Source organism: Cervus elaphus, chromosome 14 (genome assembly GCF_910594005.1).
Source record: "Cervus elaphus chromosome 14, mCerEla1.1, whole genome shotgun sequence".
NCBI classification, from domain to species: domain Eukaryota; kingdom Metazoa; phylum Chordata; class Mammalia; order Artiodactyla; family Cervidae; genus Cervus; species Cervus elaphus.
Genome location: NC_057828.1, coordinates 9,772,415 through 9,794,484, shown reverse-complemented (window position 1 = coordinate 9,794,484; position 22,070 = coordinate 9,772,415). Strand labels below are relative to the sequence as shown.

General features: G+C 37.7%; 1 protein-coding gene across 4 annotated transcripts in view; it reads right to left on the bottom strand.

The window, feature by feature from the left end:
- KCNT2 (potassium sodium-activated channel subfamily T member 2) overlaps positions 1-22,070 on the bottom strand; it is a 429,544-nt gene that overhangs the window by 239,069 nt on the left and 168,405 nt on the right. The gene's annotated exons all lie outside the window — the stretch shown is intronic.

Below are 22,070 nucleotides of genomic sequence, written 5' to 3'. Positions count from 1 at the left end.
TTTTTTTTTTTGCCTTGCTAGTTTTTTGTAATTCTCTTGTTTTTTCTATGATCCAACATATGTTGGCAATTTGCTCTCTCGTTATTCTGCCTTTTCTAAATCCAGCTTGAACACCTGGAAATTCTTAATTCACCTACTATCGAAGCCTAGGTTGGAGAATTTTGAGCACTAGTTTGCTAGCATGTGAGATGAGAGCAATTGTGTGGTAGTTTGAACATTCTTTGTCATTGCCTTTATTTGGGATTGGAATGAAAACTGACCTTTTCCAGTCCTGTGGCCACTGCTGAGTTTTCCAAATTTGCTGGTACATTGAGTGCAGCACTTTAACAGCATCATCTTTTAGGATTTGAAATAACTCAACTGGAATTCCATCACCTCCACTAGCTTTGTTTGTAATGATGCTCATAAGGCCCACTTGACTTCACAGTCCAGGATGTGAGTGATCACACCATTGTGGCTATCTGGATAATGAATATCTGTTTTGTATAGTTATTCTGTGTAGTTTTGCCACCTCTTCTTAATATCTTCTGCTTCTGTTAGGTCCATACCATTTCTGTCCTTTATTGTGCCCATCTTTGCATGAAATGTTCCCTTGGTATCTCTAATTTTCTTGAAGAGATCTCTAGACTTTCTCATTCTATTGTTTTCCTCTATTATTTTGCATTGATCACTGAGGAAGACTTTCTTATCTCTCCTTGCTATTCTTTGGAATTCTGCTCTCAGAAGGATATATCTTTCCTTTTCTCCTTTGCCTTTCACTTGTCTTCTTTTCTCAGCTATTTGTAGGTCCTCCTCAGACAATCATCTGCCTTTTGCATTTCTTCTTGGAGATGGTTTTGAGCACAGCCTTCTCAACAATGTTATGAACCTCTGTTTGTCTGCTATTTTGATCCAGGTGCACTGGGGGGGGGAGATGGAGTTTCTTAAAATTGTAAGGATATTCTTACTTGTCTGTGGAAGAAGAAAGCAAGGGTGTCAGCAGACAGGTCAGATATCTAAGAAGGAGACAATTTGACGGGCAGAGAGAGTGCAGGGACATGAGGCTGGAAGAGACTTTGGCCCTGGAGCTGATATGTTTGGTGATAGATTGAATGCTCAGTGTGAGAGAAAAGGAAGAGGTCACATGACTCCAGGTATTTTACTTTTTTCAGGGAATGGCTCTATAGTGGAGACCTGAGCACATATAAGGGAAAACTGCCTGGAGAGAATTAAAAATGATTTGGCCAGCTGAAGTGATAGGTTACAGATGGTTTTAGAAGCATGGGCATCTAAGAGTTTACCTAGGCAGACAGAGTAGTCAGGTCCTAGAAAGCAAGAAGAGCCTTGATAATTTTGTTAATAATTCTTATCAAACATCTGGAAAGAAAATTATGTTGGAGACAGTCAGGTCAGAGTACAAATGATCCTTTGTCCCTCCATGCATCCTAATTTATCTGCTAGAATAAAGTTGAACCCTGCAAAGCACCAAAATGTGTACCTGAAAGAATTGCCTTCATTCAGTGTTAAGGCCTCATATGCATAGAAAAGATACAGATCTTGATCAGACAAATTTGGGCTCATTCCTGAAGCCACAATTACCTAACAATCTTCTTAAATCTTTCCCTCTACTCTTACTGGTCACCTCTCCAGACTAGAGATATAACACACACCTCAGAACATCCTGAGGCTATTATGGGGGCTTAAAAAAAACACTAAGCCAATAAGCAGAAAACCAATGCTGTTTTTCCATTATATAAATTTTTACAAGAATAATAAACATTTTGAATATACACTTACAAAACATATTGTCTCTATCATTCTACCTACAGAATGAAGTTACTGAATTCTGCAAGAAATAGAGGAGGACATTAATTACACTGAGAGACGCGTGTGCTTTCTTTTTTCTGATAATGACAGCTCAGAATAACTCATTTCTCCCCCCACCTCAGCTGTCTTAAAGCTTAATGTAAGGTTTACACTTCACTCCTGCTATGTTGACTTGTTTCTCTACTTCTGCTACAATGACCAAAGTTCATGTACGCTTTGAAAACTGCCCCTAACATTTTGTTGAAGGTTTTGTAGTATTCTTCTGTCTCCATTTGACAAATGAATAAATGAAACCTCAGAGAAGCTATCATGTAACTGAAGTCACACAGCAAAAAATGGCCACAACCAAGAAATCTTCAAACCCAATGAATTTCTGTTTTTACCTAAGGCCCCTCCAGGTAGCTGCTTATATACATACACCCCTGTGATAATAAAGTCTAAGAGCAACAATTTTTGTTACACTAAAATCTGTCCTGTTAATTATGTCAGTGAAGAATACTACTTTACATTTAAATGACACTTTCTAATTTACAAAATGTTATTATATAAAGGATTTTAATCTTTGTGGTTGTTCAGCACTGGGTTTGGCTTGACTTTATAATCAGAAAATAGGAAGATTTAGTAAACAGCAAACAAACCAAAAAAAAGTCCTGGGGAAAAAAGTTAAAGCACTTGTGGGACATTTGACTTGAAGAAAAGAAGACTGTGCTTCATTTGTCAATATAAAAGATAATTATAAAGCAGGGGATTGAAAGAGGTTTTTCACCTTTCCAGCAGTCTCACCAGAGGGAAGAAGCTCATATGAAATTCAAATGAGGTATTTAGAACATCCTAAAATCAATTTGCTAGCAAAAGAGAGGCCTAAAAATAAATACCAAAAACTTAAATACAAAGGTAGAACAAAGGTCTATAATAAATATAACTCAATGGGCTAATAGGTAGGAATGAGCAAGCATCTTAAGTAGACAGATGAACCTGGATTATTAGGGATAATCAGAAATATTATGAATATTGTGTATGCAAAGCAAAATGCTGGTGAAAAAGTTATTATAACCTTGGTGTAGGAGGTACCACCAGCATAAACAATTAATTTAGAGAAAGGAGAAAATGCTAAAATGAGGCTCTCAACACCCTGAATCAAATACTCAGAAACAGAGGTCCCCAACATCCTGGCCATGGACCAGTAACTCCTGTCAGATCAGTGGCAGCATTATATTAGAAACTAAGTGCATAATAAATGTAATGGGCTTGAATCATTCCAAAACCATTCCCCACTCACCCGACCCCAGTCCTTGAAAAAAACTGTCTTCCACAGAACATGTTCAGTTGTGTCCGACTCATTGTGATCCCATGGACTGTAGCCTGCCAGGCTCCTCTGTCCATGGAATTCTCTAGGCAAGAATACTGCAGTAGATTGCCATGTCCTCCTCTAGGGGATCTTCCTGACCCGTGGATTGAACCCACGTCTCTTGTGTCTCTTACATTGGCAGGCAGATTCTTTCCCACTGAGCCACCTGGAAAGATCCCACAAAACTGGTCCTCGGTGCCAGGAAGATTTGAGACTACTGTTCTAAAATCTAGAAAGAGGGTAAATTATAATACCCTCTATCTACACAAAATATAAATTTAAAATATTATAATTTAGACAATTTACTAATAGAAAATTGTGAGAACAGCAATAATACATGACCTTGAGTATAAAGATTCTAAAAGTCAGTTGAAACATGAATGTGTCCAAGCAATTTAAAGAGTTAGGTAATAGAAGAATTAATAAGGAGGGAAAGACAGGATTTAAAAAATGAGGAATTTTAAAAGAGAAAAAAATAAAGTTTATGGTGTTTTAAAAAGATGTATGAATTTTGCAAGGGCTTTGTTGCTTGGTGGTAAGAAACTCTTTTTATTATAATGAAAATGTACTATAAAAGCTCTGACGTTGACTATGGTTTAAAATAGACAGCCATCTGGGTTGGATGGTATAGAGAGCGCTATGTTTGGAGGATTGAAAAAAAAATATCCTGGGATCCATTTTGGTAATAGGATTCTTTATTAAAATCTTCTGCTACAAGATTTTTTATCAAGTCCTCCTTGCATTTCCACTAGGTTTTACTTTATATATTTAACTGCCACCTTTTTTTGGATACAGAGGTAAATGAAGAGCCTCTCTCCCTGAAAACTGTGCTATTATCTTTATAAAATGTTTCTTACTACCCTGTGGAGGTTTTTGCTTTGCTTTGCTTTTAATCAGAATTTCCACTTTGTTCATCCCCTAGGTGATCTTTTCTAATCCTTTACCTTTAATGATGATTCCTATGTTGATGATCACCAAATTCACCACCTGGTCCCCACCCCGCTCCTAAACTCTGGGCTCCTGGAGACACATGGTTACTCAACTCCTCACCTTAAGTTTCCCAAAGGCATCTCAACTAAAATGGACTCTTTTTCTTCCTCTCCATGTTCCTTTTGATTCCCTTATCCTTGCATACAGCACAACATTCGGTCAGTTTCCCAAAACATAAATCTCAACGTCATCTTCAAGTTTCCTTTCTCTCTCACCTTATATCTAATTAGTCATCAAAGCTGTGTCACTTCTGTTAAAGAAAGAAACCCTGGGCCTCACACACAGTCACTTTTCCTAAGCCCCACATCAGCAAACCAGGACTTAGTCACATTTTCAGCCTCTCCCCAGAATGCAATCTTTCACTACTTAGTCTGGATCACCTGGTTAGAGTTAGCAAGGTCATATGCCACAGAGACTCCTGCCTTTCCCAGTGGGAAGGTGGCCCCGCCTAAAATAATCTTCTCTTTGCTAACACACTTCCTTTTTCCACCCTCCTTCTACCTCTAAAACCTTTCCTTTTCTATAGATCTTCAGAGCTTCTTTCTATGTGCTAGGTGGGATGCTACCCAATTCATGAACTGTTCAAGATAGTCAATTTGATTTTCAAATTTACTCCACTGAACTTCAGTTCTTAGCTCTTCTTTAAAAAAAATTATTGTACTGAGAACACTTAACATGAGATCTATGCTCTTGAAAAATGTATGTGTTAGTTGCTCAGTCATGTCCGACTCTTTGTGACCCCATGGACTAGAGTCCACCAGGCTTCTCTGTCCATGGAATTCTCCAGGCAAAAAATCCTGGAGTGGGTTGCCATTTCCTACTCCAGGGGGTCATCTTGACCCCAGGGTCAAACCCAGGTGTCTTACACTGCAAGTGGATTTTTTACCATCTGAGCCACCTGGGAAGCCCTGGATGGAGTAAATGAATAAGTGTACAATAAATGATACAAACTTATAGTCATGAAATAAATCAATGGAAAAGTCATAACATGAACCCAGAATTATACTCTTCTAGTTTGCAATGTTTACCATTATTATGAAGAGCAAGAGACTTTGGAGTTTACTAAAGAAAGCAACTCTAGTCACTCTGGTCTAACAACAGATGCATTAAGAACGAAATTGTAGAAGTTCATAATAAGTGACAGAAAATAAGATAACTGTGTTAAGACCAACCTGAATGAAATGCACATAGACAATTAAATAATTTTCAGCACAGAGTAAGCCAGAATGGAGCATCTTCTTAATTGATTGTATAGCTGTCTGTTTTGGCCAGGAATTCACAAATCATTCATAAGGACGGCCAGCAGGCTTGTAGATTGCCCCTCCTTGAGGGGGACCCACTCACAGCAAGAGCGCACAGGTGAGTCATGGTTTCAAAGCAAACTATGCATAACAGTGATGCACTTGGGATCTTAGAAGTGATAAGAACTAGAATTAGAAGACATGGGCCTGGGAACCTGGAAGACTTAGGCAGCCGTTCAGGACAAAAAGCTCCCAGTGTGTGTATGGTTGGGGTTACTCAGATTCAGCATGAGACTTCCACACATCTCAGCCTCTACCCTGTGAAAATGTTATGTATAGATTTTTGTTAATATATGGCTGCTTCATAAAAAGCAATATTAAAAAAACAGAAAAATAGTATAGGCACTGAAAACTTGTACTATATAAGCATATATATCAATTATTAAAATAATGCAAATGAATTAAACATACTTGTTAAGTTTCAATTTTAGCTTATTATTGTTCTCCTTATAGAAAAATACAGTTTACTTTTCAAATGTTTCAAGGATAATGTTGGATGTAAAAATCTAGTGTGAGCTTTCCTTCTTTACAAAATATTTCTACATATTATCTTTGACACAGATCCATGCAAAATAATTTCAGTGTTATGCAACTCTAAAATAAAATGTGAACCTTTAATTAGGATTTAAAGCACAGACTCTCATGATCTTCTCTTTAAAACAACTGAAAAATCATAATAAATTTGCTTACCTAATAGGTTCTCAATATAACAACAAAAGCACCTTAATATCTAATCACTTATCTAATATCTAACTCATGCTGGGCTGGATGAAGCACAAGCTGGAATCAAGATAGCTGGGAGAGATATCAATAACCTTTGATACGCAGATGACACCACCCTATGGAAGAAAGTGAAGAAGAACTAAAGATTCTCTTGATGGAAGAGAAAGAGGAGAGTGAAAAAGTTGCCTTAAAACTCAATATTCAAAAAACAAAGATCATGGCATCTGGTTCCATCACTTCATGGCAAATAGATGAGGAAACAATGACAAACTTTATTTTGGGGCTCCAAAATCAGAGCAGATGGTGACTGCAGCCATGAAATCAAAGGATACTTGCTGCTTAGAAGAATCTAGACAGCACATGAAAAAGCAGAGACATTACTTTGCTGACAAAGGGCCATCTAGTCAAAGCTATGGTTTTTCCAGTGGTCATGTATGGACGTGAGAGTTGGACTATAAAGAAAGCTGAGAGGTGAAGAACTGATGCTTTTGAACTGTGGTGTTGGGGAAGACTCTTGAGAGTCCCTTGGACTGCAAGGAGATCCAACCAGTCCATCCTAAAGGAGATCAGTCCTGGGTGTTCATTGGAAGGAATGATGCTGAAGCTGAAGCTCCAACACTTTGGCTACCTGATGAGAAGAACTGACTCATTTGTAAAGACCCTGATGGTGGGAAAGATTGAAAGCAGGAGGAGAAGGGGACAATAGAGGATAAGATGGTTGGATGGCATCACCAACTCAATGGACATGAGTTTGAGTAAGCTCTGGGAGTTGCTGGTGGACAGGGAAGCCTGGTGTACTGAAGTCCATGGGGTTGCAAAGAGTCAGACATGACTGAATGACTGAACTGAACTGAACTGATCTAATCACTTGTAATTATTGTTTTTAAAATGTTCTTCTTTTAATATGTTAAGAATACATTTACTTTTTCAAGCTTTATCAAGGTTTATAAGGGAAACATTAATTTGAATGAAAGGAAATACTGAGACTGTAATCTTTTTCACCACCTGGTAAATGTTAATTTGTACACGAAAATGTTTTCAGAGGGAAAAATAAGTCACATGGCAGAAATAAATAATTTCAAATATCCATACACACCCTCTGTTTCCCACTGCTGTGCACAGTACCCGGAAAAATTTAATTAGCAACGGCACTCTGTGCTCAAAGCGTCTAACACTTAGATTTCATGCTTGTAATTCAGACAATAACATTCAAATCAGCCCAGAACCTACACTTTGGTATTTATTGAATAAATACCAACTAAATTGTTCCAAATAATCATTTTCATTTCCTGTAGAGTGTCTGCTTAAAATCTAAAATTCCCATGGGATTTAAGATCAGTTGAGGTATTGGGGTTTTACCTTTTCTAGAATTGCTGCTTTTGAAGTAATGGTGAATCTAGTTTTTCTACTATTAAAAGAAAGTTCTTGCTCTGCTAGGCACTGTCTTCGTGTACATGCAAAGAAAGGTTAATGACTGATGTCATATGGGCCATTGATCTGAAGTTAACAGACAATGCAGTTTAGTAGTTCATAAAAACTGAACACATCCCACCCTACGCCCTAATGCAGAAACATACATTTTCTTTGTATCAAAATAATAAATAGATTTTTCAGGAGAAGATTGGGATTTCACTCAGATGGGAAAAACAAAAGTGAGATTTCAGGAACCAAAAAACGAAAAGCAAAGAAATAAACAGAAGAATAAACTAAACAAGAAATCCTAAAATATGATGGAATGAGAAAAGCATGATAGCACACATGTGTGAGTATGCTCAGTCGTGTCTAACTCTTTGTGACCCCATGGACTATAGCCCCCCAGGCTCCTCTGTCCCTGGGGTTTCCCAGGAAAGGATACTGAAACTGGTTGCCATTTCCTTCTTCAGGGTTCTTCCTGACCCAGGGATTGAACCCACATCTTCTGAGTCTCCTGCATTGGCAGGTAGAGTCTCTACCAGTGAGTCATCTGGGAAGCTCATGATAGCACATAAGAAGTGATAATTTCAGTAATTTTATCACACTGTTCTACACTCAAAATATGTAAGATTAAAAGAAAAATTTTGAAGATATAAATTCAGAAGTTATATGGAGACAAAATTAACAGCCAAAATTTGATTTATCTGGAAGATCCTATATAAGAGGTATGTGTAGGCAATTTATAAAAATTATTTCAAAGAGCATTCCTTTTTAATTAAAAAACTTGTAAAAGTTTTACTACTCAGTTATATTTCTTTGATAGAAGTAACAAAACTAGAATGTCTTCATAAAACCACATTGGCTTTTGGATAGCAGCCATCCTGACTGACGCCAGTCAGGATGGATGGCTGCTATCCAAAAGTCTACAAGCAATAAATGCTGGAGAGGGTGTGGAGAAAAGGGAACCCTCTTACACTGTTGGTGGGAATGCAAACTAGTACAGCCACCATGGAGAACAGTATGGAGATTCCTTAAAAAACTGGAAATAGAACTGCCATATGACCCAGCAATCCCACTCCTGGGCATACACACTGAGGAAACCAGATCTGAAAGAGACACGTGCACCCCAATGTTCATTGCAGCACTGTTTATAATAGCCAGAACATGGAAGCAACCTAGATGCCCATCAGCAGACAAATGGATAAGGAAGCTGTGGTACATATACACCATGGAATATTACCAAGCCATTAAAAAGAATTCATTTGAATCAGTCCTAATGAGATGGATGAAACTGGAGCCCCTTATACAGAGTGAAGTAAGCCAGAAAGATAAACACCAATACAGTATACTAACGCATATATATGGAATTTAGAAAGATGGTAATGATAACCCAATATGCAAAACAGAAAAAGAGACACAGATGTACAGAACAGACTTTGGGACTCTGTGGGAGAAGGCGAGGGTGGGATGTTCAGAGAGAATAGCATCGAAACAAGTATACTATCAAGGGTGAAACAGATCACCAGCCCAGGTTGGATGCATGAGACAAGTGCTCAGGGCTGGTGCACTGGGAAGACCCAGAGGGGTGGGATGGGGGAGGAGGCAGGAGGGGGGATCGGGATGGGGAACACATGTAAATCCATGGCTGATTCATGTCAATGTAGGGCAAAAACCACTACAATAATGTAAAGTAATTAGCCTCCATCTAATAAAAATAAATGAAAAAGAAAAAAAACACAACAAAGAAATAGAGGAAAACAATAAAAAAAAAAAAAACCACATTGGCAGAGAAGGGTATGATTATAAAAATTCTTTCCATCATCCAACACAAAGTTAAATGCGAAAAGAAGGTACTTAAAGGAACATTCTCAAAATACATGGTTTGAACACACTTAGCCTACAATACATTTAAGTATCTTCAATCGATAAGGATATTGGCCTGTGATTTTAACCCCAGAATATTATCTTCTATCAATTGCAAACACTTGTTAAGCATCTTATATTTTCAGACTATAAAGAGACATTAGATATAAAATGATAGGAAAGAAAAATTGAAACTTTGTTATATATGTTAAAACTCTGGCAGGAAACACTGATAATTAAGGAAGTATTATATATTTTGTAATTTTTTCCAACACTGGGAAGCATAAAGCTTGGATATCTCCCATTAATTTAGATAACCTTCAAGAAAACATAAGAGCTTCAATCTAAATGTCAAGACTCAAAAGATAAGCAGGAGAGAAAGGTGAGGAATTTAGATTTTAAAAAATATGAAAATAATTTTACTAATGGAAAGAAACTATCCAAACAAACCATACATAAAGTGATCACTACATCTTGCACCTTCTATTAAATTTTGTTCTCTTTTTTATATTCCTGAATTTTTGTAACTTTGTTTTGTTTTCAAAACTTATACATATTCATTTGAAAATGTAAACCACAGCAGGATGTATAAGGAAGAAAGTTAAAAAAATCATTCATAATCCTATTTCCACATAGAATCACTTGATATATTTTTTGTATCTTTTCCTGCATCTTTATAAAAACAGAGAAGTGTAGAAAGACAGATGGGCAAACAGGTAAATGGAAATAATTTGATAATTATTAATATTATTATTATTAAATTATTAAAATAATCATGTATATATGCAAATTTTATCTAAATATACTGTATTTGTTTTAGCTAAAACTAAAAAGAAAAAAAAAGATTAGAAACTTGCCAGATTTAAAGTAACTATTTACAAAAAAGAGAAAGTAATGGCTAAAGTATTTTTCTATACTTAATCCAAAATGTCTTTACAAATGAACAAAATATCATCTTAATGTTTTATTCAACTATAATCCTGCTTCAAATGGCAATTTAAAATTCACAATAGAAATGAGAAAACTATTATAATTCTATTTGATTTATTATTATTATTATTATTTTGCTTCCCTTGTGGTTAACGGGGTAAAGAAACCGCCTGCAATGTGGGAGACCTGGGTTCAATCCCTGGGTTGGGAAGATCCCCTGGAGAAGGTAAAAGCGACCCACTCCGATATTCTGGCCTGGAAAATTCCATGGACTTAAGTTCATGGGGTTGCAAAGAGTCAGAAATGACTTTCACTTTCACTTTTCTGCTTTTTAGTTTGATTATAATTTATATACATCTAGGTTAATGACTTACCTTGGACGAGGGGTATCTTCTCACGGCCGCCCCTCCTGACCTTGAACGTGGAGTAGCTCCTCTCAGCCCTCCTGCGCCCCGCAGCAGCCGCTCCTTGGAGGTGGGGTTGCTCCTCTCAGACGCCGCCCCTGACCTCGGGCATGGTAAAGAGCAGTCTGAAGAGATACCCCACGTCCGAGGTAAGAGAAACCGAAGGAAGACGGTAGGTGTTGTGAGAGGGCATCAGAGGGCAGACACACTAAAACCATAATCACAGAAAACTAGCCAACCTGATCACAGGACCACAGCCTTGTCTAACTCGATGAAACTAAGCCATGCCGTGTGGGGCCACCCAAGACGGTCGGGTCATGGTGGAGAGGTCTGACAAAATGTGGTCCACTGGAGAAGGTAATGGCAAACCACTTCAGTATTCTTGCCTTGAGAACCCCATGAACAGTATGAGAAGGCAAAATGATAGGATACGGAAAGAGGAGCTCCCCAGGTTGGTAGGTGCCCAATATGCTACTGGAGGTCAGTGGAGAAATAACTCCAGAAAGAATGAAGGGATGGAGCCAAAGCAAAAACAATACCCAGTTGTGGATGTGACTGGTGATAGAAGCAAGGTCTAATGCTGTAAAGAGCAATATTGCATAGGAACCTGGAATGTTAGGTCCATGAATCAAGGCAAATTGGAAGTGGTCAAACAGGAGATGGCAAGAGTGAATGTCGACATTTGCCGGGAGCCAGCACACGAGATCCTACCCGTGACAAGGTCATGAGGGAGAAAGCCTGACGGGCAAGGCGGATCAGGTTTTCAGGGATTCTGAAAAGCTGCCCCAAAGCTGCCCCCGGCGCTCACCTTAAAGATGGTATCTGTTCTTCTGATACTTGCTTTAATAAACTACTCCCTAATTTCTGTGACACAGGCAGAAGGCCTTCCCCCATCTCTTCCCAAATAAGAATCAATTTAGAACTTTAATCAATAAGTTTCCCAGGTGGTGGTATTTTATGAGATTATCCAGGGTGAAAGGAGTGTTAATTTAAACTCCTTTGCTGGTATTTTAGTTTGTTTGGCAAATGCATTTATGCTCTTGGTACTAATATACATGATTGCTTATAATATCCTAATCATAAAATAGCATAAAGAACCTGATTATATAAAACCCCTAATAGATATAGAGCCCTTTTAAGGGGTAAAGGAGTCCTATTAGAAAACATAAGAAAAATTACTCTATACGTGGTTATTGGGTTGTGATTTGCTTGCTGTGTTTTGCTTGCTGTGTTAGCTTGCTGTATTTTTGCCTTTAATGTGCTAAGGTTGTGTTATAAAAACCATTGTTAATATAGTTAAAGATTTAGAGAAATAAGAACTTAGCCCTAGTGTGGTAACAATAAGATGGTTGTTAATTGTCAGTCAGGAGTGCTAGGCAAAAGCGCCTCACCAAAGTCGCAGAGTCAGTATGGGGTAAACTTCTTAGGTAAACGCAACTGACAACTTTTGCAGAAAGATTAATTTTTGTATTAACAAGAATATAATTCTACTCTGTACTATTTACCTATAATACTTTACCTTTCAGTTAAGGTCACCATAAAGACGGAAAATAGGTTTACAATCACCTGACGTGCATAAAAAGTTAATAGCCCCAAGGCCAGAAGATCACGTGCTAAGAATTACTATAGAATTAGCAAAAAAAATCCTGCTTTTCCTAAAAATCAAAATGATGTAATGCTAATCCTGTGTAATCATGAGTAAGCATCTTGTACCTTGAAAACGTTCTGTGAGAGGGTATAAAACCGGTTGTCAAAAAGTAAAACACAGACTTGGCCCTATCAAGGCTGGTCTCACGTGTCTTCTCTCTCTCTCGCCGATGCCGTTCATCCTGAGGGTACCCCCTGGATCCTGCCGAGGCTGGACCCCAGCAGACATTCTAGGAATCAGCGAACTAAAATGGACTGCAATGGGTGAATTTAACTCAGATCACCATTATATCTACTACTGTGGGCAGGAATCCCTTAAAAGAAATGGAGTAGCCGTCATACTCAACAAAAAAGTCTGAAATGCAGTACTTGGATGCAATCTCAAAAATGACAGAATGATTTCTGTTCGTTTCCAAGGCAAACAATTCAATATCACGGTAATCCAAGCCTATGCCCCAACCAGTAATGCTGAAGAAGCTGAAGTTGAATGGTTCTATGAAGACCTACAAGACCTTTTACAACTAACACCCAAAAAAGATGTCCTTTTCATTATAGGGGACTGGAATGCAAAAGTAGGAAGTCAAGAAAAACCTACAGTAACAGGCAAATTTGGCCTTGGAGTACGGAATGAAGCAGGGCAAAGGCTAATAGAGTTTTGCCAAGAGAACGCACTGGTCACAGCAAACACCCTCTTCCAACAACACAAGAGAAGGCTCTCCACATGGACATCACCTGATGGTCAACACTGAAATCAGACTGATTATATACTTTGCAGCCAAAGATGGAGAAGCTCTATACAGTCAGCAAAAACAAGACCGGGAGCTGACTGTGGCTCAGATAATGAACTCCTTATTGCCAAATTCAGACTTAAACTGAAGAAAGTAGGGATAACCACTAGACCATTCAGGTATGGCCTATATCAAATCCCTTATGACTATACACTGGAAGTGAGAAATAGATTTAAGGGACTAGATCTGATAGAGAGCCTGATGAACTATGGATGGAGGTTCGTGACATTGTACAGGAGATCCCTGGATCAAGACCATCCCCATAGAAAAGAAATGAAAAAAGGCAAAATGGTTGTCTGAGGATGCCTTACAAATAACTGTGAAAAGAAGAGAAGTGGAAAGCAAAGGAGAAAAGGAAAGATATTCCCGTTTGAATGCAGTGTTCCAAAGAATAGCCAGGAGAGATAAGAAAGCCTTCCTCAGCGATCAATGCAAAGAAATAGGGGAAAACAACAGACTGGGAAAGACTAGAGATCTCTTCAAGAAAATTAGAGATACCAAGGGAACAAACATTTCATGCAAAGATGGGTTCAATAAAGGACAGAAATGGTATGGACCTAACAGAAGCAGAAGATATTAAAAAGAGGTGGAAAGAACATACAGAAGAACTGTACAAAAAAGGTCTTCATGACCCAGATAATCACGATGGTGTGATCACTCACCTAGAGCCAGACATCCTGGAATGTGAAGTCAAGTGGGCCTTAGAAAGCATCACTACGAACAAAGCTAGTGGATGTGATGGAATTCCAGTTGAGCTATTTCAAATCCTGAAAGATGATGCTGTGAAAGTGCGGCGCTCAATATGCCAGCAAATTTGGAAAACTCAGCAGTGGCCACAAGACTGGAAAAGGTCCGTTTTCATTCCAATCCCTAAGAAAGGCAATCCAAAAGAATGCTCAAACTACCGCACAATTGCACTCATCTCACATGCTAGTAAAGTAATGCTCAAAATTCTCCAAGCCAGGCTTCAGCAGTACATGAACTGTGAACTTCCAGATGTTCAAGCTGGTTTTAGAAAAAGCAGAGGAACCAGAGATCAAATGGCCTATATCCGCTGGATCATCAAAAAAAGCAAGAGAGTTCCAGAAAAACATCTATTTCTGCTTTATTGACTATGCCAAAGCCTTCAACTGTGTGGATCACAATAAACTGTGGAAAATTCTGAAAGAGATGAGAATACCAGACCACCTGACCTGCCTCTTGAGAAACCTGTATGCAGGTCAGGAAGCAATAATTAGAACTGGACATGGAACAACAGACTGGTTCCAAATAGGAAAAGGAGTACATCAAGGCTGTATATTGTCACCCTGCTTATTTAACTTATATGCAGAGTACATCATGAGAAACGCTGGGCTGGAAGAAGCCCAAGTTGGAATTAAGATTGCCAGGAGAAATATCAATAACCTCAGATATGTAGATGACACCACCCTTATGGCAGAAAGTGAAGAGGAACTAAAAAGCCTCTTGATGAAAGTGAAAGAGGAGAGTGAAAAAGTTGGCTTAAAGCTTAACATTCAGAAAACTAAGATCATGGCATCTGGTCCCATCACCTCATGGGAAATAGATGGGGAAACAGTGGAAACAGTGTCAGACTTTATTTTTCTGGGCTCCAAAATCACTGCAGATGGTGACTGCAGCCATGAAATTAAAAGATGCTTACTCCTTGGAAGGAAAGTTATGACCAACCTAGATAGCATATTGAAAAGCAAAGACATTACTTTGCCAACAAAGGTCCGTCTGGTCAAGGCTATGGTTTTTCCAGTGGTCATGTATGGATGTGAGAGTTGGACTGTGAAGAAAGCTGAGCAACCAAAGAATTGATGCTTTTGAACTGTGGTGTTGGAGAAGACTCTTGATAGTCCCTTGGACTGCAAGGAGATCCAACCAGTCCATCCTGAAGGAGATCAGTCCTGGGTGTTCATTGGAAGGACTGATGCTGAGGCTGAAACTCCAGTAGTTTGGCCACCTCATGTGAAGTGTTGACTTATTGGAAAAGACCCTGATGCTGGGAGGGATTGGGGGCAGGAGGAGAAGGGGACGACAGAGGATGAGATGGCTGGATGGCATCACCGACTCAATGGGCATGAGTTTGAGTAAACTCCGGGACTTGGTGATGGACAGGGAGGCCTGGAGTGCTGCGATTCATGAGGTCGCAAACAGTCAGACATGACTGAGTGACTGAACTGAGGTTAATGACTTCTAGAACATCATATCGGAGAAGGCAATGGCAACCCACTCCAGTACTCTTGCCTGGAAAATCCTATGAATGGAGGAGCCTGGTAGGCTGCAGTCCATGGGGTCACTAGGAGTGGGACATGATTGAGCAACTTCACTTTCACTTTTTACTTTCATGCGTTGGAGAAGGAAATGGCAACCCACTCCAGTGTTCTTCCCTGGAGAATCCCAGGGACAGGGGAGCCTGGTGGGCTGCCAACTATGGGGTCACACAGAGTCGGACACGACTGAAGCAACTTAGCAGCAGCAGCAGCAGCAGTAGAACATCATACAAATAATACAAGTTAAGCATATCACTCTGGAACCAATTTTCCTAGGTCCAGATCTGAACTCTGCTTTTTACTAATTGAACACCTTGGATAAACTGAAGCTTATCTTTTCATCTCTCCTTTCTGTGCCTCATTCTCTTATCTAAAATGAGAAGAATCATACATAACATTCACTTCATTGAACAGCAGAAGAAAAACACAATGTTGTAAAGTAATTACACTCTAATTAATTTTTTTTCTACAAGAAACCCTGAGAAAATCCAGCATAGAACCACCCCTTCTTGCCTACATTATAAACAATGACTTGGGGCAGCAGTAGAAGAAAAACAAAAAAAAAAATGACTGAGGAGGTAAACTAATTTTTTCACACTGTTTTCAACATAAAATATCCATTAATCTAATATATCTTGTTGTACTATGTAACTGTATGAAATAATATGAAAATATGCAATACACATTTAAATAAAAATTTCAAATCAAAGTAGGTGCAAAAACAAGTTTAACAGTGTAAAATTAGAAACAGCAAATGCATTATACATTAGAGTGCTTATTATTAGTTAGAATATGTTGAAAATTGCGCTAAAGTCATGCACTTAATTCTTGGATGGACCAGTTGCCTCTGCTTTGTTACAGAGACACGGGCTGAATCACAACTCCCAGCTGTCTTGGAAGTGTGCACTGTTGATTAGGACCCGCACACAGCGGCATGTGGAGAGATGAGTCCAATTCCATCACAATGACAGGAAAAGCAATTCTGAGCACATTTCCTACAGGGAGGGGTCGGCAGCCTAATCGCTATTTTGGTTTGGCACTGAGGACGGTGTCTCTCATAAGCGGATGCCTAATGACGGTTCTCTGTAGTGTTCATAACAATGAAGGCAAGATACATTTTAAACCATACAGCAGCTTTCCAAACAGGTAGTTTTAAGACTGTGAGATCTACAAACAACACAGTCCTTTCATCAAATATTAGTTCTTGAAATCATTCGGGGCTTAATATTTAATATATCTATTAAACGTTCTGATTTGGAAAAGCATTGACAGTCTTGCTCTGTGACATAAATTAAGAGCGTTTGATATGATATATTTATATGTATATATTCTTTGATTTATATATATGTATTCTTATATATATTTATATATAAGAGCATTTAATATGATATATATAGCATTGTGCTGTGCTGTGCCTAGTCGCTCACTCATGTGCAACTCTTTGCAACCCCATGGACTGAATTCCGCCAAGCTCCTCTGTCCATAGGGATTCTTCAGGCAAGAATACTGGAGTGGGTTGCCATGAACTCCTTCAGGTATATTACATCGTGTTGATATACATATATATATATATGAGTGCATATATGTGTGTCTGTGTGTGTGTACCAATATACATACATAGATACAAATATATATATCAGTTTAGTTCAGTCACTCAGTCATGTCTGACTCTTGATCCCATGTACTGCAAAATACCAGGCTTCCCTGTCCATCACCCACTCCTACAGCTTATTCAACCTCCTGTCCATCGAGTGGGTAATACCATCCAGCCATCTCAGCCTCTGTGGTCCACTTCTCCTCCTGCCTTCAATCTTTCTCAGCATCAGGGTCTCTTCTAATGAGTCAGCTCTTCATATCATGTGGCCAAAGTATTGGAGCTTCAGCTTCAGCATCAGTCCTTCCAATGAATATTCAGGACTGGTTTCCTTTAGGATGGACTGGTTGGATCTCCTTGCAGTCCAAGGGACTCTCAAGAGTCTTCTCCAACACCACAGTTCAAAAGCATCAGTTCTTTGGCGTTCAACTTTCTTTATGGTCTGAATCACATATCCATACATGACTACTGGAAAAATCCTAGCTTTGACAAGACAGACCTTTGTCAGTAAAGTAATGTCTCTATTTTTAATATGCTGTCTAGGATGGTCATAGCTTTTCTTCCACAGAGGAAGCATCTTTAAATTCATGGCTGAAGTCACCATCTGCTGTGATTTTGGAGCCCCCCAAAATAAAATCCCCCACTGTTTCTATTGTTTCCCCATCTAGTTGGCATGAAGTGATGGGACCAGATGCTATGATCTTCATTTTTTCAGTGTTGAGTTTTAAGCAAGTGTCTTCACTCTCCTCGTTCACTTTCATCAAGAGGCTCTTTAGTTCTTCACTTTCTGCCATAAGGGCAGTGTCATCTGCATATCTTTGAATAATATCAGGTTATTGATATTTCTCCCGGCAATCTTGATTCCAGCTTGCACTTCATCCAGCCCAGCATTTCACATGATGTACTCTGCATATAAGTTAAATAAGCAGGTTGACAATATGCAACCTTGACGAACTCCCTTCCCTATTTGAGTTGGAGAATTCTGAGCATTACTTTGCTAGTGTGTGAGATGAGTACAACTGTGAGGTAGTTTGAACATTCTTTGGCATTTCCCTTTTTTTGGGATTGGAATGAAAACTGACCTTTTCCAGTCCTGTGGCCACTGCTGAGTTTTCCAAATTTGCTGGCATATTGAGCGCCGCACTTTCACAGCATCATCTTTCAGGATTTGAAATAGCTCAACTGGAATTCCATCACCTCCACTAGCTTTGTTCGTAGTGATGCTTTCTAAGGCCCACTTGACTTCACATTCCAGGATGTCTGGCTCTAGGTGAGTGATCACACCATCGTGATTATCTGGGTCATGAAGATCTTTTTTGTACAGTTTTTCTGTATATTCTTGCCACCTCGTCTTAATATCTTCTGCTTCTGTTAGGTCCCTACCATTTCTGTCCTTTACTGTGCCCATCTTGCATGAAGTATTGCCTTGGTATCTCTAATTCTCTTGAAGGTAACTCTAGGCTTTCCCATTCTATTCTTTTCCTGTTTCTTTGCACTGGTCATTTAAGAAGGCTTTCTTATATCTCCTGGCTATTCTTTGGAACTCTGCATTCAGATGGGTATACCTTTCCTTTTCTCCCTTGCTTTTCACTTTTTTTTTTTCTTTTCTCAGCTATTTGTAAGGCATCCTCAGACAACCATTTTGCCTTTTTGTATTTGTTTTTCTTGGAGAAGGTCTTGATCACTGCCTCCTGTACAATGTCATGAACCTCCATCCATATTCTTCAGGCAGTCTGTCTATCAGATCTAATCCCTTGAATCTGTTTGTCACTTCTACTGTAAGGGATTTGATTTAGGTCATACTTGAATGGTCTAGTGGTTTTCCCTACTTCTTCAATTTAAGTCTGAATTTGGCAATAAGGAGTTATGATCTGAGCCATAGTCAGCTCCCAGTCTTGTTTTTCTAAGACTATATAAAGCTTCTCTATCTTCGGCTGCAAAGAATATAATCAATCTGATTTTGATATTGACCATGTGGTGATGTCCATGTGTAGAGTCATCTCTTGTTTTACTGGAAGAGGGTGTTTGCTATGACCAGTGCGTTCTCTTCGCAAAACTCCATTAGACTTTGCCCTGCTTCATTTTGTACTCCAAGCCCAAATTTGCCTGTTACTCTTGACTTCCTATTTTTTCATTCCTATCCCTTATGATGAAAAGGACATCTCTTTTGGGGGTTTGGAGTGTTAGTTCTAGAATGTCTTGTAGGTCTTCATATCACCATTCAACTTCAGCCCCTTCAGCATTAGCTGGGACATAGACTTGGATTACTGTGCTATTGAATGCCTTGCCTTGGAAATGAACAGAGGTCATTCTGTTGTTTTTGAGACTGCACCCAAATACTGAATTTTGGACTCTTTTGTTGACTATGAGGGCTACTCCATTTCTTCTAAGGGATTCCTGCCTACAGTAGTAGATGTAATGGTCATCTGAATAAATGCCCTCATTTCAGTCCATTTTAGCTCACTGATTCCTGAAATGTCGATGTTCACTCTTGCCATTTCCTGTTTGACCACTTCTAATTTCCCTTCATTCATGGACCTAACATTCCAGGTTCCTAGGCAATATTGTTTTTTAAATCACTGGACTTTACTTCCATCACCAGTCACATCCACAATTAAGAGGTACAAACTTACAGTTACAAATAAGTGAGTGAAAATTAAAGTATGTGGAATATAATAAATAATAGTGTAGTATCTTTATATAATGATGATAATGGTCAAACGGTACAAAGTTTCAGTTGTAAGCTAAATAACTACCATGGATGTAATGTAAAGCTGGATTAATATAATTAACACTGCTCTGTTATACAGGAAAATTGTTAAGTGAATAAATTCTGAGTTATCACAAGGAAACTTTTTATTTTATTTGATATTTATAAATGATGATAGACATTCACTAAACTTACCATGGTAAATATTTCCTGCTGTATATAAGCAAACATTATTCTGTACATGTTACCTTTGTACAGTGCTGTATATAAATTATTTCCCAATAAAACTGGAAGAAAAAAAAGTAGCCAGTTCTCTCTGTCTGCTGCCTAGAATCATTTTTAGGTATCCTGATTCAGTTTTATAGTATAATTAATAAATTACTAAGTTTAGACACTTTAAAGTAAATCTCATTTTTGAGTTCACATAATTAAATCATTTTGCATAAAGAGAAAAATGAAATTAAAATTTTTAAAGAGTTATCACAATTTACCATGCCCTCATAGACATTTTATAAACACACCCAATTCAACCTTCATTTAAAAAACAAAAAGCAAAAATCTTATAAGGCTATTAGTATTATATTCACTTAATGATGTGGAAAACAAGACTAAATAAATAAGCTGTCCAGGACCTCCCAATTAGTATAGTCCTGAGTTTTAAACAAACAATATACAAGTAGAATTTTATGACTCATCATTGCTTATTGTTCCACAATATCCCATTTTCCTTTTCATGGTATAATATTCAACTGGGTATATTGCACAGTTAGGCTACATTTTTGCAGATCTCCTGCAGCTATGTGTAGGTATATGACCAAATTCTAGCTGAAATTATGCATGCAGTTTTTTGTAGTACCTTATATCCTTTTCTCCTAAGAGAAAAGGTTGGAGTTAGGATGTAATAGCAAGACCAAAGCAGCCATACTGAACCATGGAAACTGTTTTTATAATGACAGAAAACAAGATATAAGGAAACTTTATCTCCAGCATATTAAGCTGATGTAACAATCTTGGACAGACTACATAGACGTTTCTATTTGTATAAGTTCTTATATCTTTGTGTGTACTTTTATTTTATAATATGTGTGGCATAACTGTGGTAAAATAGCCTGATAATGTATTATGACTAATGCAACATTTTTTTATATTTTTTCTTGTAAGTAACCCCATCGCCTATGGTGAATTCAAATAATAATTATTCTACCTTACTATGACAATCATGGTTTATGAAGACATTTGCTTGTAAAGCTAGACAATACACAAGTAAATCAAATGTCAATTTCTCTATCCCAGATATTATAATTTAAAACATATTAATGTAATTGTATTGATGCGCATGTGATTAAAAACAATAATATTTTATGTAGTTAGACATAACTCTATACACAAATTCCACACTGAAAGACAGATTCAAATCCACTTATTGTTGACAGCTTTAACTATAGACTATATTTGTAAAAACTTGTACTCAAGTGTCTGAAATTTAACAATATATACACACAACAAAAAAAGTAACTATAATTATAAATACAACAAAAAGTGAAACATAAATGATTTAAAAGATTAACAAGTTGCATAATGGAAATTTCACATAGATCATAAAAACCTTTTATCAAACACTGTTGCACCCCTTGGCATAGGAAAGTGGCAAAATTTGTGTAGTCACTTCCTTCAAAAATAAAAAGTGCTCAAGAAATAGATGTAGAGGCAGAAAGTAAGAGCCCCACTGTAGGTAGTTCACTGTGATGAGCACAGTCCAAACCAAAGTACTGGACTTGTTATTACATTTAAATCATCTGTACTTGTTTTAGCGTTAAAATTTCAATTATCCCTTTACCAAATTTACTTTAACAGATTATGTATAACATTTATAACTCATTCATTTTACTCTTGGTCATTTTCCAGCAATTGAGAAATCAGCATATATATATATAAATTTTAGTTGTAAGTACTTTTTCTTAAGTCCAATAAAAGAAGAAAGCTCCTAAATTATTTTAAAAATGTAATCATCTTAAAATTAAGAACACTTTTGTGACTTGAGAAGGCACTTGCTGTCAGTATTTCAAATGTATGCAGTTATTTACTAGATGAATAATAAAAGCAATCTGTTCAGAGTAAAAAAAAAAAAAATAAGATGGTATTGTGTCCATTTTAGAGGGATATTTTATATTTAACAATGTAGAATATCCTAAAATGCTTACTTTTTAAATATAAAAGTAAGCAATAAAACATTTTAAATCCATTTAATAGCGATATTAATTACATACTATTTAAGCA